Here is an 11088-nt window from a genome sequence, read left to right on the forward strand (position 1 = left end):
AGAGGCTATACAGTGGGCTATGCGAGAGAGAGAGAGCTAGAGGCTCAATTGGGCTGTGCTCAACCGACCTTTGAACCCAGATCTGACAAGCCGTTACAGTGACCCTTCCAATCTGCCAATTATTATTTTTCCTTCATTGTTGTCTGGCAGGGGTATAAACAGTGTTTGTTTCATGTTCAAACCTCCTCCCCCCCTAAAAAAAAGGAAAAGCCCTGGAACCAACACTGTGTGTCAGTCATTTAATGCAGTCAGTCAGTCATGTCCAGGCATAAACGGCATGAGAACCGCCTTGATTGATGCCCTGCCTTTACCCTTAACATGCAAGGCTGGGGCCACACAGTACTTAAAGGCATGGGGAGGCCGGCTCCACATTATAGGGTATGACAAAAACAAGGCTGTGACTTTGGGGGGCGGGGGGGGGGATGGGAGTGGTTGGGCCAAAGCGTTGGCTCTTGGGTTTCCGCGAGTAGCCTGCCTTCTGTGTTCCAGTTTCCCAGGCTTCTCCTTTGTCCCGTTCAGCTGCTGGAGTGCCACCAGAAAAGCAGACTCCATTATGGAGCTGTGACTCACCCAACACTCAGTGAGGCACAATGCATACAATACACGCCGACCATCTTCCTTCTCCTCCGTATACACGACGAGGTTGTGTAGGTAGCCCCTACTTGGATCTATAGCACCTGAGTAATGCTAGCTAGAGCTAGCTAGTTATTTAGTGCATTAGTTCCTTGTTCCGGTTGCCAAAGAGGAAGCTGACATCGGGCCAAGACAGACTGGAGTTATTTGTGAATGGGCCATTTAACCCCAAAAGGACAGACTGTGATTTGAGTCGAGTGGAATTTCAGCATGTTGACACTGGCACCTGTCTTGGCATCCTGTTTGTAAAGTACAGGGTATAAATGTGGACAATAGCAAGCCAAAGCCAGCACATATACTTAAATAAAGCATTCACAGTTTTATGGCTTGACGTTTGAATAAGTGGATCTAAGTGGCTTATTAACTAAATTTGATAGGAACTTAGGAACTTTGAAATGGGTAAAAGCCTTACCATAGTGCAACCTTTCCTTTCACTAGGACAGTGCCCTTTAATCTGCATTTTAATTGAGAAAATGTATTTTCAACATTTAATAATTGTATATGATCCATGTGGTGTAATAAGTATCTAATAATTGTAATAATGTAATTATTACCCTTTTTGGTATCAGGTTGAATAACGGCACTACTAAGTTAATTAATAGGCCTACATTTATAGCTACAAATCTACAAATCAAGAAAAAGATGATTAGCATAATTAAAAAATAAACACAAACTTTATTTAGCTTCCCATACTCTCGCACGGAATCAATCGACCTCTGACCCGGAAAAGTATCCCACAAACAATAACAAAGTATGGCCAGACTCTAAAAGAGAAGAGAAAACAGCAATAATATAAATCTGACCTTTTCGTTTTGGAAGTACGACAACTACTTGTGGTCGTTTACCCGAAAGGATGAGGATCACATTAAAATGTCTACTGCGCCCTGGTGAGAAATGTTTATCAACCAACTATGTTTATTATTGTTTTTAACAATTGATGATTGTATGAAGTAAAATATTTGGGGAGCCGTGTTTTGTACCAGACTGTAATCAGACCACTTAGGTTTCGCCAGCTGTTCGGCTTTCTTACTTTTTTTTTTATTACCTTCCCACGGCTTTGCCAAGTCTAAGTTGCTGTTCCAATGGTTATAGCCGTTCGCTGTTGCGAACGTGCAGACGTCAATTGTTGTGCTCTTTCTTACGTGATTGGTGGAGAATCGAGTAGCTCATGGGTAGTCTCGTAGTTGACAAATTGAGTGAATAATTAGCGTACACTTATTGGTTGCAACGTTAAATGAAATGACCTCTTCCTTCGTTAACGATTAACAACCTTCTGTATATGGTTTGGTTGTAATTACTGATCGATTTTTAAAGGGGTGGTGTAACATGGGGTGAACCGGGAGGAGGATTCTGTTCCTGGAGGCGGGATTTGTTAAACCTACCAGCTAATAGACGGGCTGCCTCGGAAACTCAGAGGTCTCGAAATCCATAGATACAGAAATAAAAAAATACAATGTGCAAAGACACGTGCAAAGAATGTCTTGCAACGACAAAATACAGTAGAGCATTATTAATGGACTAAAGCACTTGAATTGAATTGTTCCTAAATAAGCATGTGTCTTGAAATCAGTCAGTGGGCCATTGACGCAGGCTTTTGCTCTTATAGTAGCTGCGGTGTGGCTGGAGATCCACTATTCTCTGCAGATTCGTTTTTCATCCGTCAAGCAGCAAACTCTGGCAGAGACGCCGCTATTTAGCTTGGCCCGGCTTTTAAGAGGAAACGCGACAAGCAAACCATTACATACAATTTGAGAAAAAGTCAAACCGACTTGGCCTGAGCAATACACACAACAACCACAAACACACACGAGCATATACACACACCTACACATATAAACACACACAGACACACACACACACACACACACACACACACACACACACACACACACAGACACACACATTCACACACAACTCATGCCACCTCTTCCAACCGACATAGCTAGACAAACACCAAAGGTGCAATCAGAGTTTATTTACTGTCTCACAAGCTCATGAGAAACAGCACATCAATAGGCAAATTCAAATAAAATTTAAATAGGGGAAAATATGGGCGCTAGTTGCCTCTTGAAAAGGCTCACCGCCACACACCCCCTCCCAGTAGAGTCATAGGCTTTAATTGTGTGGAACGCCTGAGTTTCAGTAGTTAGAAGGACATTTCTGCATTTTTTTCCCGTATAGGCAGTATTTTGCTATTTAGCTAAATCCTTATGTTGCTTATATGTCATTAAAGGGTCATTGTAGTTACAACATTACTTCCTATTTGTCTTATCTGAGAGAATGCAAGAATGTATTTTCCTTTTCCATTTTCGTCACCGGTTTCCCTGACCTTTTACTGAATGGTACCAAAATAGAGCAGGACTTTACTTGAACACGGACCTGTGTGTTTGTGTACGTCTTTCCACTGGTTCAAGCGAGCTGGTAAACCAATAAGATCACTGAGCCTTAATGAAAAGAACAGGTGACCTATCTGGGGGAGTTGCCCGGCCACTACTTTGAAAGGACAATTACGGTTTGGTAAACAACGGATCCTTTGTAAGTACAAAAGTCTTGCGTCACCCTTGGCCTTTTTTCTCCGGCGGGTTGGGGTATTGCTATTTTCCAAGACTATGTGAATTAACCGAAGACTCAAAATGACATGGGATGTCAGGGAGATGGCTGGGGATCACTAGGATCACTATGGACCCATTCCGTATACTGTCATCTTTTTTTTCTACTGAAAATGTCATTTTGGTTTTTCCTCCACAGACAAATTGAATTTAGAGAGGATTTTTGAGCGTTATTTCATTTCAAACAAATTTGAACTAAAGCGATGACTGCAGTAAGTTACAATTTCCAAAAATTCGAAGAAACAATGAATGTCTTTGTCTTTTTGATTGATGTATAGCTATCTCAGCATGATTTGCATATTGATCATATTAAGAGTATCATATGCAGACTCACTCAGGGAATTCTTCGGACCACCGAAAGGCTTCAGATCACTAGTTTCAAAATATGTGTAGTTTACTGCTTTTCCTAATACCATCACCAATGTCAGCAATAACAGCTGTTCCATTAAAACCCCTGCATTCAGCCACCGGCACCCCAAACCTCTATGGAGACCTCGCCCCCGCTAAGGGGGTGGGGGCTCAAGAGTCCAACCGCGCTAGGAAATCAAACACCGAGAACCTCTGGAACTTTTGCAGGGGTGAATGGATTAACCAACTGACATCAAGAGTTTTTTTGTACGCATTTTGTGCGATCAAGTATAGACCCTGAGGCAGCAAAAATGATTAGATTACAGAGATTTATGATGGTGGAAAATGTCAATAGATGTAAATCTCAGAGAATAGCAGTGGTTACGCCAGCTGGAGGTTAGTTCGTTGACATGGGTTGTGAATGATTATAGCATTTGCAATAACTAAGGGTTGTAGAATGTCCAGCAAACCCGCCCTCTGTGTGGGCAGCGCTATGGAGCATATGCATTGTATGTGTTGGGGCCGTTCGGGAACTAAAGAGCTTGCCTGCGCAGTGAGTTTCTTCCCAGAGAGATCTTAATCTCCTCCCCTGTTGCTCTTTGGGCCCTCACCGTGTGCCGCTGGGGTGAACCTGCGTCACGCAAAAAAAAACAACACACACACTCATCGAGGGAAACCTCGGTTCAGGGTAAGAAATAATCGGTCGACATGCGGGCTCAAAAAAGGAAATTAACGTGTGACAGGTCCTCGTCAGTTCCCACCACCCACTGCCGAGGGAGGGGGTCCGAATAACAAGGAACGCATGTGCTGGCCTCAAATGAAACACCTCCGTGCCTTCTGTACTGCTGCGGTGGTTAGACCCCCCCCCCCCTGCCTGGCAGCCCACCACGCAGCAGCCCCCACACGCCAGGCCCCCCCACTGGGGTCAAGGCCGGCCAGAGACTGGAAGAGTCGGCTCACCAGGGGGGGGTGGGGGGGGGTGGGGGGGGGGGGGGCGGCGAAATCCGGGATAGACAGCCCATCCGCTGAAAAAACAGCCAGCTGTGGCTCCAGCTGTTTGGGTCTGTGTGTGAGTGTGTTTTTTTTGTTTTTCTCCCGGTCTCAGCTAAGCTCTCTGGTGTTGCTGTGGCTAAACGTGAACCCGGGGGGAACCGGCCCTGTTGGCGAAGGAGAAAGTGGTAATTGGCAGGTACACGTTGAGCATTAGAGCTTAATAGCCACTTTATCTCAGGCTCAATTTAAAATGTGTTGAGTGAGTTGAGGGAGCGTGCTGTGTGTGCCTGGGCACGTGCTGCAACGCCACAGTGATCCTCCGCAGATGTTTCCAGGTGTTTTTTTTCTCTCTTCCCTACCTTGTTGTAACAATGGCCGGCCTGTTGTTGACATTGTCGTCTTACTTTTTAAGCTTCCGTGTTTCTGGTATTAATCGCTAATTCCCATTTGACGACAAAGTTTGCTGACTGGTTTACACTTATCTGTGGTGATGAGTGTTCATCACCACAGACTGCGGCCCGATGTATTCCTTCATTCTGAGCACAAGGACAAACACAGACAGCTTAAGGACAGGATTTGTATCAATGAAGTATGTTCATCTTTTTTTATTTGGTATTTAATCTGTTATAGAGAATAGTGCAAACATCGGAGATATGTATGCACAATAGATATGCACTGCATAATACAGAGGCTATTTAAAGAGCCTCTTCTCAACTACTTATAAAGCTTTATCGACCATCGATAGAAATATAGCACCTTTAGGTCATCAGATTTTTACACCCAATCACAGTTGAGAAAAGTCCTTGAAAAAGTTGTATTATACTTACAGTCAGGCCAGGCAGTTGTAAAATTAACTGCTTAGTGCTCAATTAAATGCCTGATCTTCCATCTAAAAAAAACATGAACCCAGTGCCATTAAAATAGGAAGCCATACATATAATATTTAGCAGAATAAATAATGTACTTTAGTTTGATATTCAACACTTGTAGCAAAACAAACTTTATATATAATCAAGACAAAGAGTATATTTTGAAAGCTGTTAGTCTCTGGCCCTTGTGATGGAATCCCAAAGTGTTGAGCATTCACCAATCTTCCTTTAAGGAGAAGTGGGTCAGTAGATACAGTCTCCTTCCCGCTAAAGCTGGAGGTGAGTCCTGTCTGCCTGTCACAGGACATTCCTCTGGTCCGCTTGATTGGATTTTCCAAAATCCGAGTTCTGTGGAATCGACCCTGGCCCTCCGTCCAAACCTCCCCTCCAGGTCCACCTTCTTTCGGTCGGGATCTGGTGTTCTAGGCCCGTGGCGAAGGCCCACCCTGCTGTCTGGTGGTCCCGGCTGACAGCCCCCTGGAAACCATCCACCCCCCTTCCCAAGCCCCCCCCCCCCCCCCTTCCAGATCCTCCCCACTCTTTTCCTGTCATGGATACCGGATCCTAATAGTTCACACATGCCACTTATTAAGAGGAGAGTGTGATGACTCTCTCTCTCTCTCTCTCTCTCTCTCTCTCTCTCTCTCTCTCTCTCTCTCTCTCTCTCTCTCTCTCTCTCTCTCTCTCTCTCTCTCTCTCTCTCTCTCTCTCTCTCTCTCTCTCTCTCTCTCTCTCTCTCTCTCTCTCTCTCTCTCTCTCTCTCTCTCTCTCTCTCTCTCTCTCTCTTCCTCTCTCCATGGCCATTGCTTAGTGATATATTCCATAATATACCTGGGAGCAATTACGGACAAATCTAGCCCATGTTTAATTCCTCAGTATCCTTTAACCATAATGAAGTCCTCCTAAACCCCCAAGAAAACTGCATTTCCACACCATTTTGGTGGTCTGTAATATATCTGTTGTTTGTTAATAAGCACTGAGCAGCAAATTCCAAAATCGGTTTCAGTTGCTCTTCTGTTGCAATTTCTTGGAACAGACAGAATGAGCTCGTCTCCGGTGTCTCCGTTGCAGACTCGGTCGAGGGAGCGTCCAGCAACGTGAAGTTTCATTTGAAAATTCAACTTGATGTTGAAGAACACACAGTCTATCCAACCCCTCATTTGTGCTGTCACATTGACGAACAGCTCTACTATTATAAGAATGGAAAAGTTGACTGCAGAGTAAACCCTGGGTTCTGTTTGATTATATAAGTCCACCTACTTATACAGTGCAGTTTGCACTTGGATAAAATCACGTTTCCCTCCAACAGTGAGTTTTGGACTCGCTGACATCCGCTACCCCGTGGGTTTATTGTTCACAGATTAATGTTCCTTTTGTTTCTTGTATAATCCTTCTTTTCCTAATATTCTGTAGCATGGGACCCATAACAATGTGCATCCTGGGAGTTTTCCTGTATTTATCCATAAAGTTTCTTCTCAAATGAACATGCTTAGCTATACATATTAAACGCGAATAGAATTTGACACGCTACACACATTTTATTTGTACAGTGCTGTTGTAGAGATTCAAAGACAGTACACATCACGTCAAAATACAGAGGAAGAAAACAACTAAATAACAATAAAAGGTTGTACTAAAACATTTGAAAGCATGCAAACCAAGGGGCAGAAAGCAGGACAGAGGACGTCAAGCCACGAGAGATAGAGAAAATAAAGAAAAAGGTATCTAGAAATATAAATGCTGAGATATGCTCCATTCTAAATCAAAAGCGTTAAAGCGTTATAAATCATGTCTCCCTACATAGCACTTCCCGATACTCCTAAGAGGTCGTCCACGGGATCAAGACGCATTCAACAGTGACTCAAAGGGAGGAATGGCGGTCCTGGGGGGCTGGGGAAGGGGTGGAGGGTGGGGGGGACGACCGGTCAGGGGTCTCTCTCCACAGGCCCATGCATGCTGGGACATCATACTGACGGGGAGATGAAACGGGGGGCACATGTGAAGGGGCCCACTGCCCTTTCTGACCAGAGTCCATTTCTCAACTGTTGAACTTTGGCCCCGCAAGACTATTTATCTATCATGCGATGACGAAGAATTCCAGCCCATAGGATCAGTTAGAAGGCCAGTATATCATGCAAGGAGTTTTGTTTGCTGATCTTTTTCATCTTTTCCCCCCTCAATGTCAACAGTAGTCCTCGAAAGAGTTCCACGTAATATCTTTTCACCATCGACCGCCCGGCTTATGATGTCTATAAGGTTGCGGGGCTGGAACATTCCTTACCATTCGTAATTGAGCAAACAAAATAATGTATTGTGTTGTGAAACCCTGGCAGTAAGGGGAACGCCACAGTTGTTGGTGCCTCTGCATGAGTCGAGCAAGGTGCTTTACATGCGCATTCAAGGAAGAACGCGAGGGAAACAGAGACAGATAGATGAAGGGGGAGAGTGTTGGGGAAGAAACAGACATCAAAAGTACAATACATATGGACTGAAAAATAAGTAAATCGCTCAACCACTGGGATTGAGCAACTGTGTCTCCCTGGACTGCTGTCAACCCATTCCTTCAAGGTGTTCAGTCACCCGTCCCCGGTGTTTGCGTCCGGCCCCTGAAGAGCCTCAAGTCCCTCCCGACCTCACGTTCACCTCTGTGTGTTAGCGCTGCTCACGCATCGACATGCCCTCCTGCAGCAACGAGACGCAGACGCAGACGTGCTGCCAAGAGGTTGAAACAACTCCGAGAGGTGAGGAGGTATCTGGTCCGTTGTATTAGAGCGCTTGTTTGTATCCCACTGAAGAAATAAACGCTACAGAAGAATTCAGACGCGGGTCCGCGGTGATTTTAAGGTCGTCCTCCGAAGCTGTCAAAACACGCAGGCCGCCGCCCACGCTGGTCGCCGCGTTGCCGGGGCAACGGCTTTCGCTGCCGCCTGAATTGTGTCTGTAGGCTTGGTTGTGGTGTGTGAGCAGACGAGACGCTGGAGGATAATGAGATGGCATGCATGAATGGGCATCCCTGCAGGGCCAGGCACAGTTAATCACTTTGAATCAGGACTGGATAAACCCAGTTGGATACCTTCCACCTGTCACTAAGATCCGTACCAATCTGGATCAAGAAAGAGGGAGAGAGAGCAAACATTAATAAAAGTCTTTGCATTGCCGGAGGTGGCATGGTGGCTTTTAATTTCACAGTGGGACAAAGGGAACCACGGTGTTTGGCTGACGTTCATCTTTGAGGTCATCTTCTAACGACTCCCCCTCCTATCGAGCTGGACTGTGGTCCAAAGAGAGCTGAGGTCCCAGGCCCCATCCAGAGAGAGAGAGAGAGAGAGACCTCACTAGTGCTCACCAATAAACTGCTTGAGTTGATACAGCCGGGATACGGATCATCGACTTTAAAAAAATAAATAAAAGTTTCAGACTTTTCTCTGTCCCCTGTGGTGCGGTGGCTACCGTCGCAGATCGGATGGGCATGCACTTACCCGACGACTTTCCCCATGACACCCTTAATTAGGTAGGAACTTTCCTACGCTCGTAAACGCCAGTGCGACCATCAAAAGGGGAATGCTCGGAAACAGAGAGAGAGGCTCCAGGAATCACAATCGGCGGGCCGACGGAAGCCCGACGGATAACTATTTACAGTGAAGAGGGCCTGGGAAGCCGACCGAGGAGTGGAAAAATGAAATGGAATTCTGTGCAACGGATCGCTTTTGTGGAAAGTCTGGCTCGGGCCGACCGGCGATTGCATGGTCGCTGAACCTAAGGATTGCATAGTAGTGTGGATCTCGGCAGCTGCCACCGTTTGATATCGATCCCTTTCAAAGTGGCCCTTTCCAGTGAGCATATCGGATTCAGTTTCTTCATTCCTCTCTTTGCGTTGAAGCTAATGGGAATGCCGTCTGTGATGACGCATAGGTTTTAAGTAAGTTGGACAGGGCGATGTAAACCTGTCTTAGCCTGTCACCTGCTAAAATAATAACGGTGTGATGTACACCAGCAATATGAACACTCCGACGTCTTGCCTTTCTCTCCCCATTCCTTCTCCTTTCATTCCTCTCTTTCGTGTTTACACTACTACCATGATCATATCTCATTTCTTTCGACTTTTGTAGCATGTTTCATATTTAAGTTTCATAGCACGTTATTAATGCACTGTATGGCAACTCATAAACCCTTAATCTGAAGATACATTGCTCATGTAGAGCAGGCCTTAGAACAGAGCAGATTATCCCTGCAGCGTTTACGATACCTGGGTCTACCGGCTTTATCTATCCCTATGTTCATCTGATTAGCCATGCTGATCACATTAACCTACCGCTAAAGGTAGGGGTCATCACACACTAGTGTGTGTGTGTGTGTGTGTGTGTGTGTGTGTGTGTGTGTGTGTGTGTGTGTGTGTGTGTGTGTGTGTGTGTGTGTGTGTGTGTTAGAGAGAGAGCAAGAGAAAGAGAGTGAGTGGGCTTATTATCTGTGTAAAAGGAAAGCCTTAGGCTACACAAAATATAAATCCCCTAATCTCCATTGCACAAACATACACAGGTGCATACACACGCACGGACGCACGCACGCACGCACGCACGCACGCACGCACGCACGCACGCACGCACGCACGCACGCACGCACGCACGCACGCACGCACGCACGCACGCACGCACGCACGCACGCACGCACGCACGCACGCATGCACGCACACACACACACACACACACACACACAAATGCGACTTTCTGCATCTTAAAATCAGAGTCAAAGACATGGCACTTTGACTACCCATCAGCCATCTTCATTAACATTCTTTGCATTTTTCTGTAGAATCCGTTCATGCATTAAAAGGTACAAAGCCATGTGGTTGCCATAAGGAGAGTAGATCGGACGTGCACACACATGCATGCCCACACACACATACACACACATAGACGTAGACCCTGTGGCGTGTAAATGCTTCCCTACTTCCTGGGAAATACGTAAAATGTTGTTTTTGTCCCCCATAGTATCTTGCAGTTCCGTCTGTCCACATTTTGTTGAAGGAAATTCACTTTGCCGTATGGAAAGCATTGGTGGAAACAATGTTGACACTTAGCTGTTGAATGATAATTTCCAACCGTGCTTAGAAATGGAGCTTCCGAATGTACACCCGGTCTTTCTGTCTGTCTGTCTCTTCTGATTTACGTTCTCCCTCTCAGATCTATGCCCAACCTGGAGACATGATCTACGGCCAGCCAAACAGATGTTCAAACATGGAAGAAATGGGCAGAGAGAAGATGCATCAAGCTGGTCTATTTTTTCAGCTTTGTTAGGTTACCACTTTGTATGGGTCCTTTATTTTTTTTCATTTTAAGTTTATTTGACGGGGAAAATGCACAATATATAATTGAGTACTTTCTACTAGTACTGCACTGTATACCTGCACACAGCTATACGGCTCATATAAAAGTTAGAGGTCAATGTGTGTCGTGAACGACAATGATCCAATCCAAAAGCCTCATAAAAGGTGAGGCACAATGCAGTTGCTGTGATTTGAATTAGAAGAAAATGCAAAATAACGCTAACTGGCATCAGCATGAATCCCTCTATTAAAACAAAAAAAACATGTTTTTAACCTGTTTGTGGAACTAGTACACTTCAGTCATAAAAGTGGT

At 45.3% G+C, this 11088-nt stretch overlaps 1 long non-coding RNA gene across 1 annotated transcript; it reads left to right on the plus strand.

Annotated features, from left to right (window-relative positions):
• The first annotated feature begins 1276 nt into the window (after window positions 1-1276).
• On the plus strand, window positions 1277-10819 carry LOC130375330 (uncharacterized). Its single transcript, XR_008893827.1, has 3 exons — window positions 1277-1520; window positions 4696-4779; window positions 10633-10819. It is a non-coding gene; the product is annotated as an uncharacterized LOC130375330 (long non-coding RNA).
• The last annotated feature ends 269 nt before the right edge of the window (window positions 10820-11088 follow it).

This window comes from Gadus chalcogrammus, chromosome 22 (genome assembly GCF_026213295.1).
Source record: "Gadus chalcogrammus isolate NIFS_2021 chromosome 22, NIFS_Gcha_1.0, whole genome shotgun sequence".
Taxonomy (NCBI): Eukaryota; Metazoa; Chordata; class Actinopteri; order Gadiformes; family Gadidae; genus Gadus; species Gadus chalcogrammus.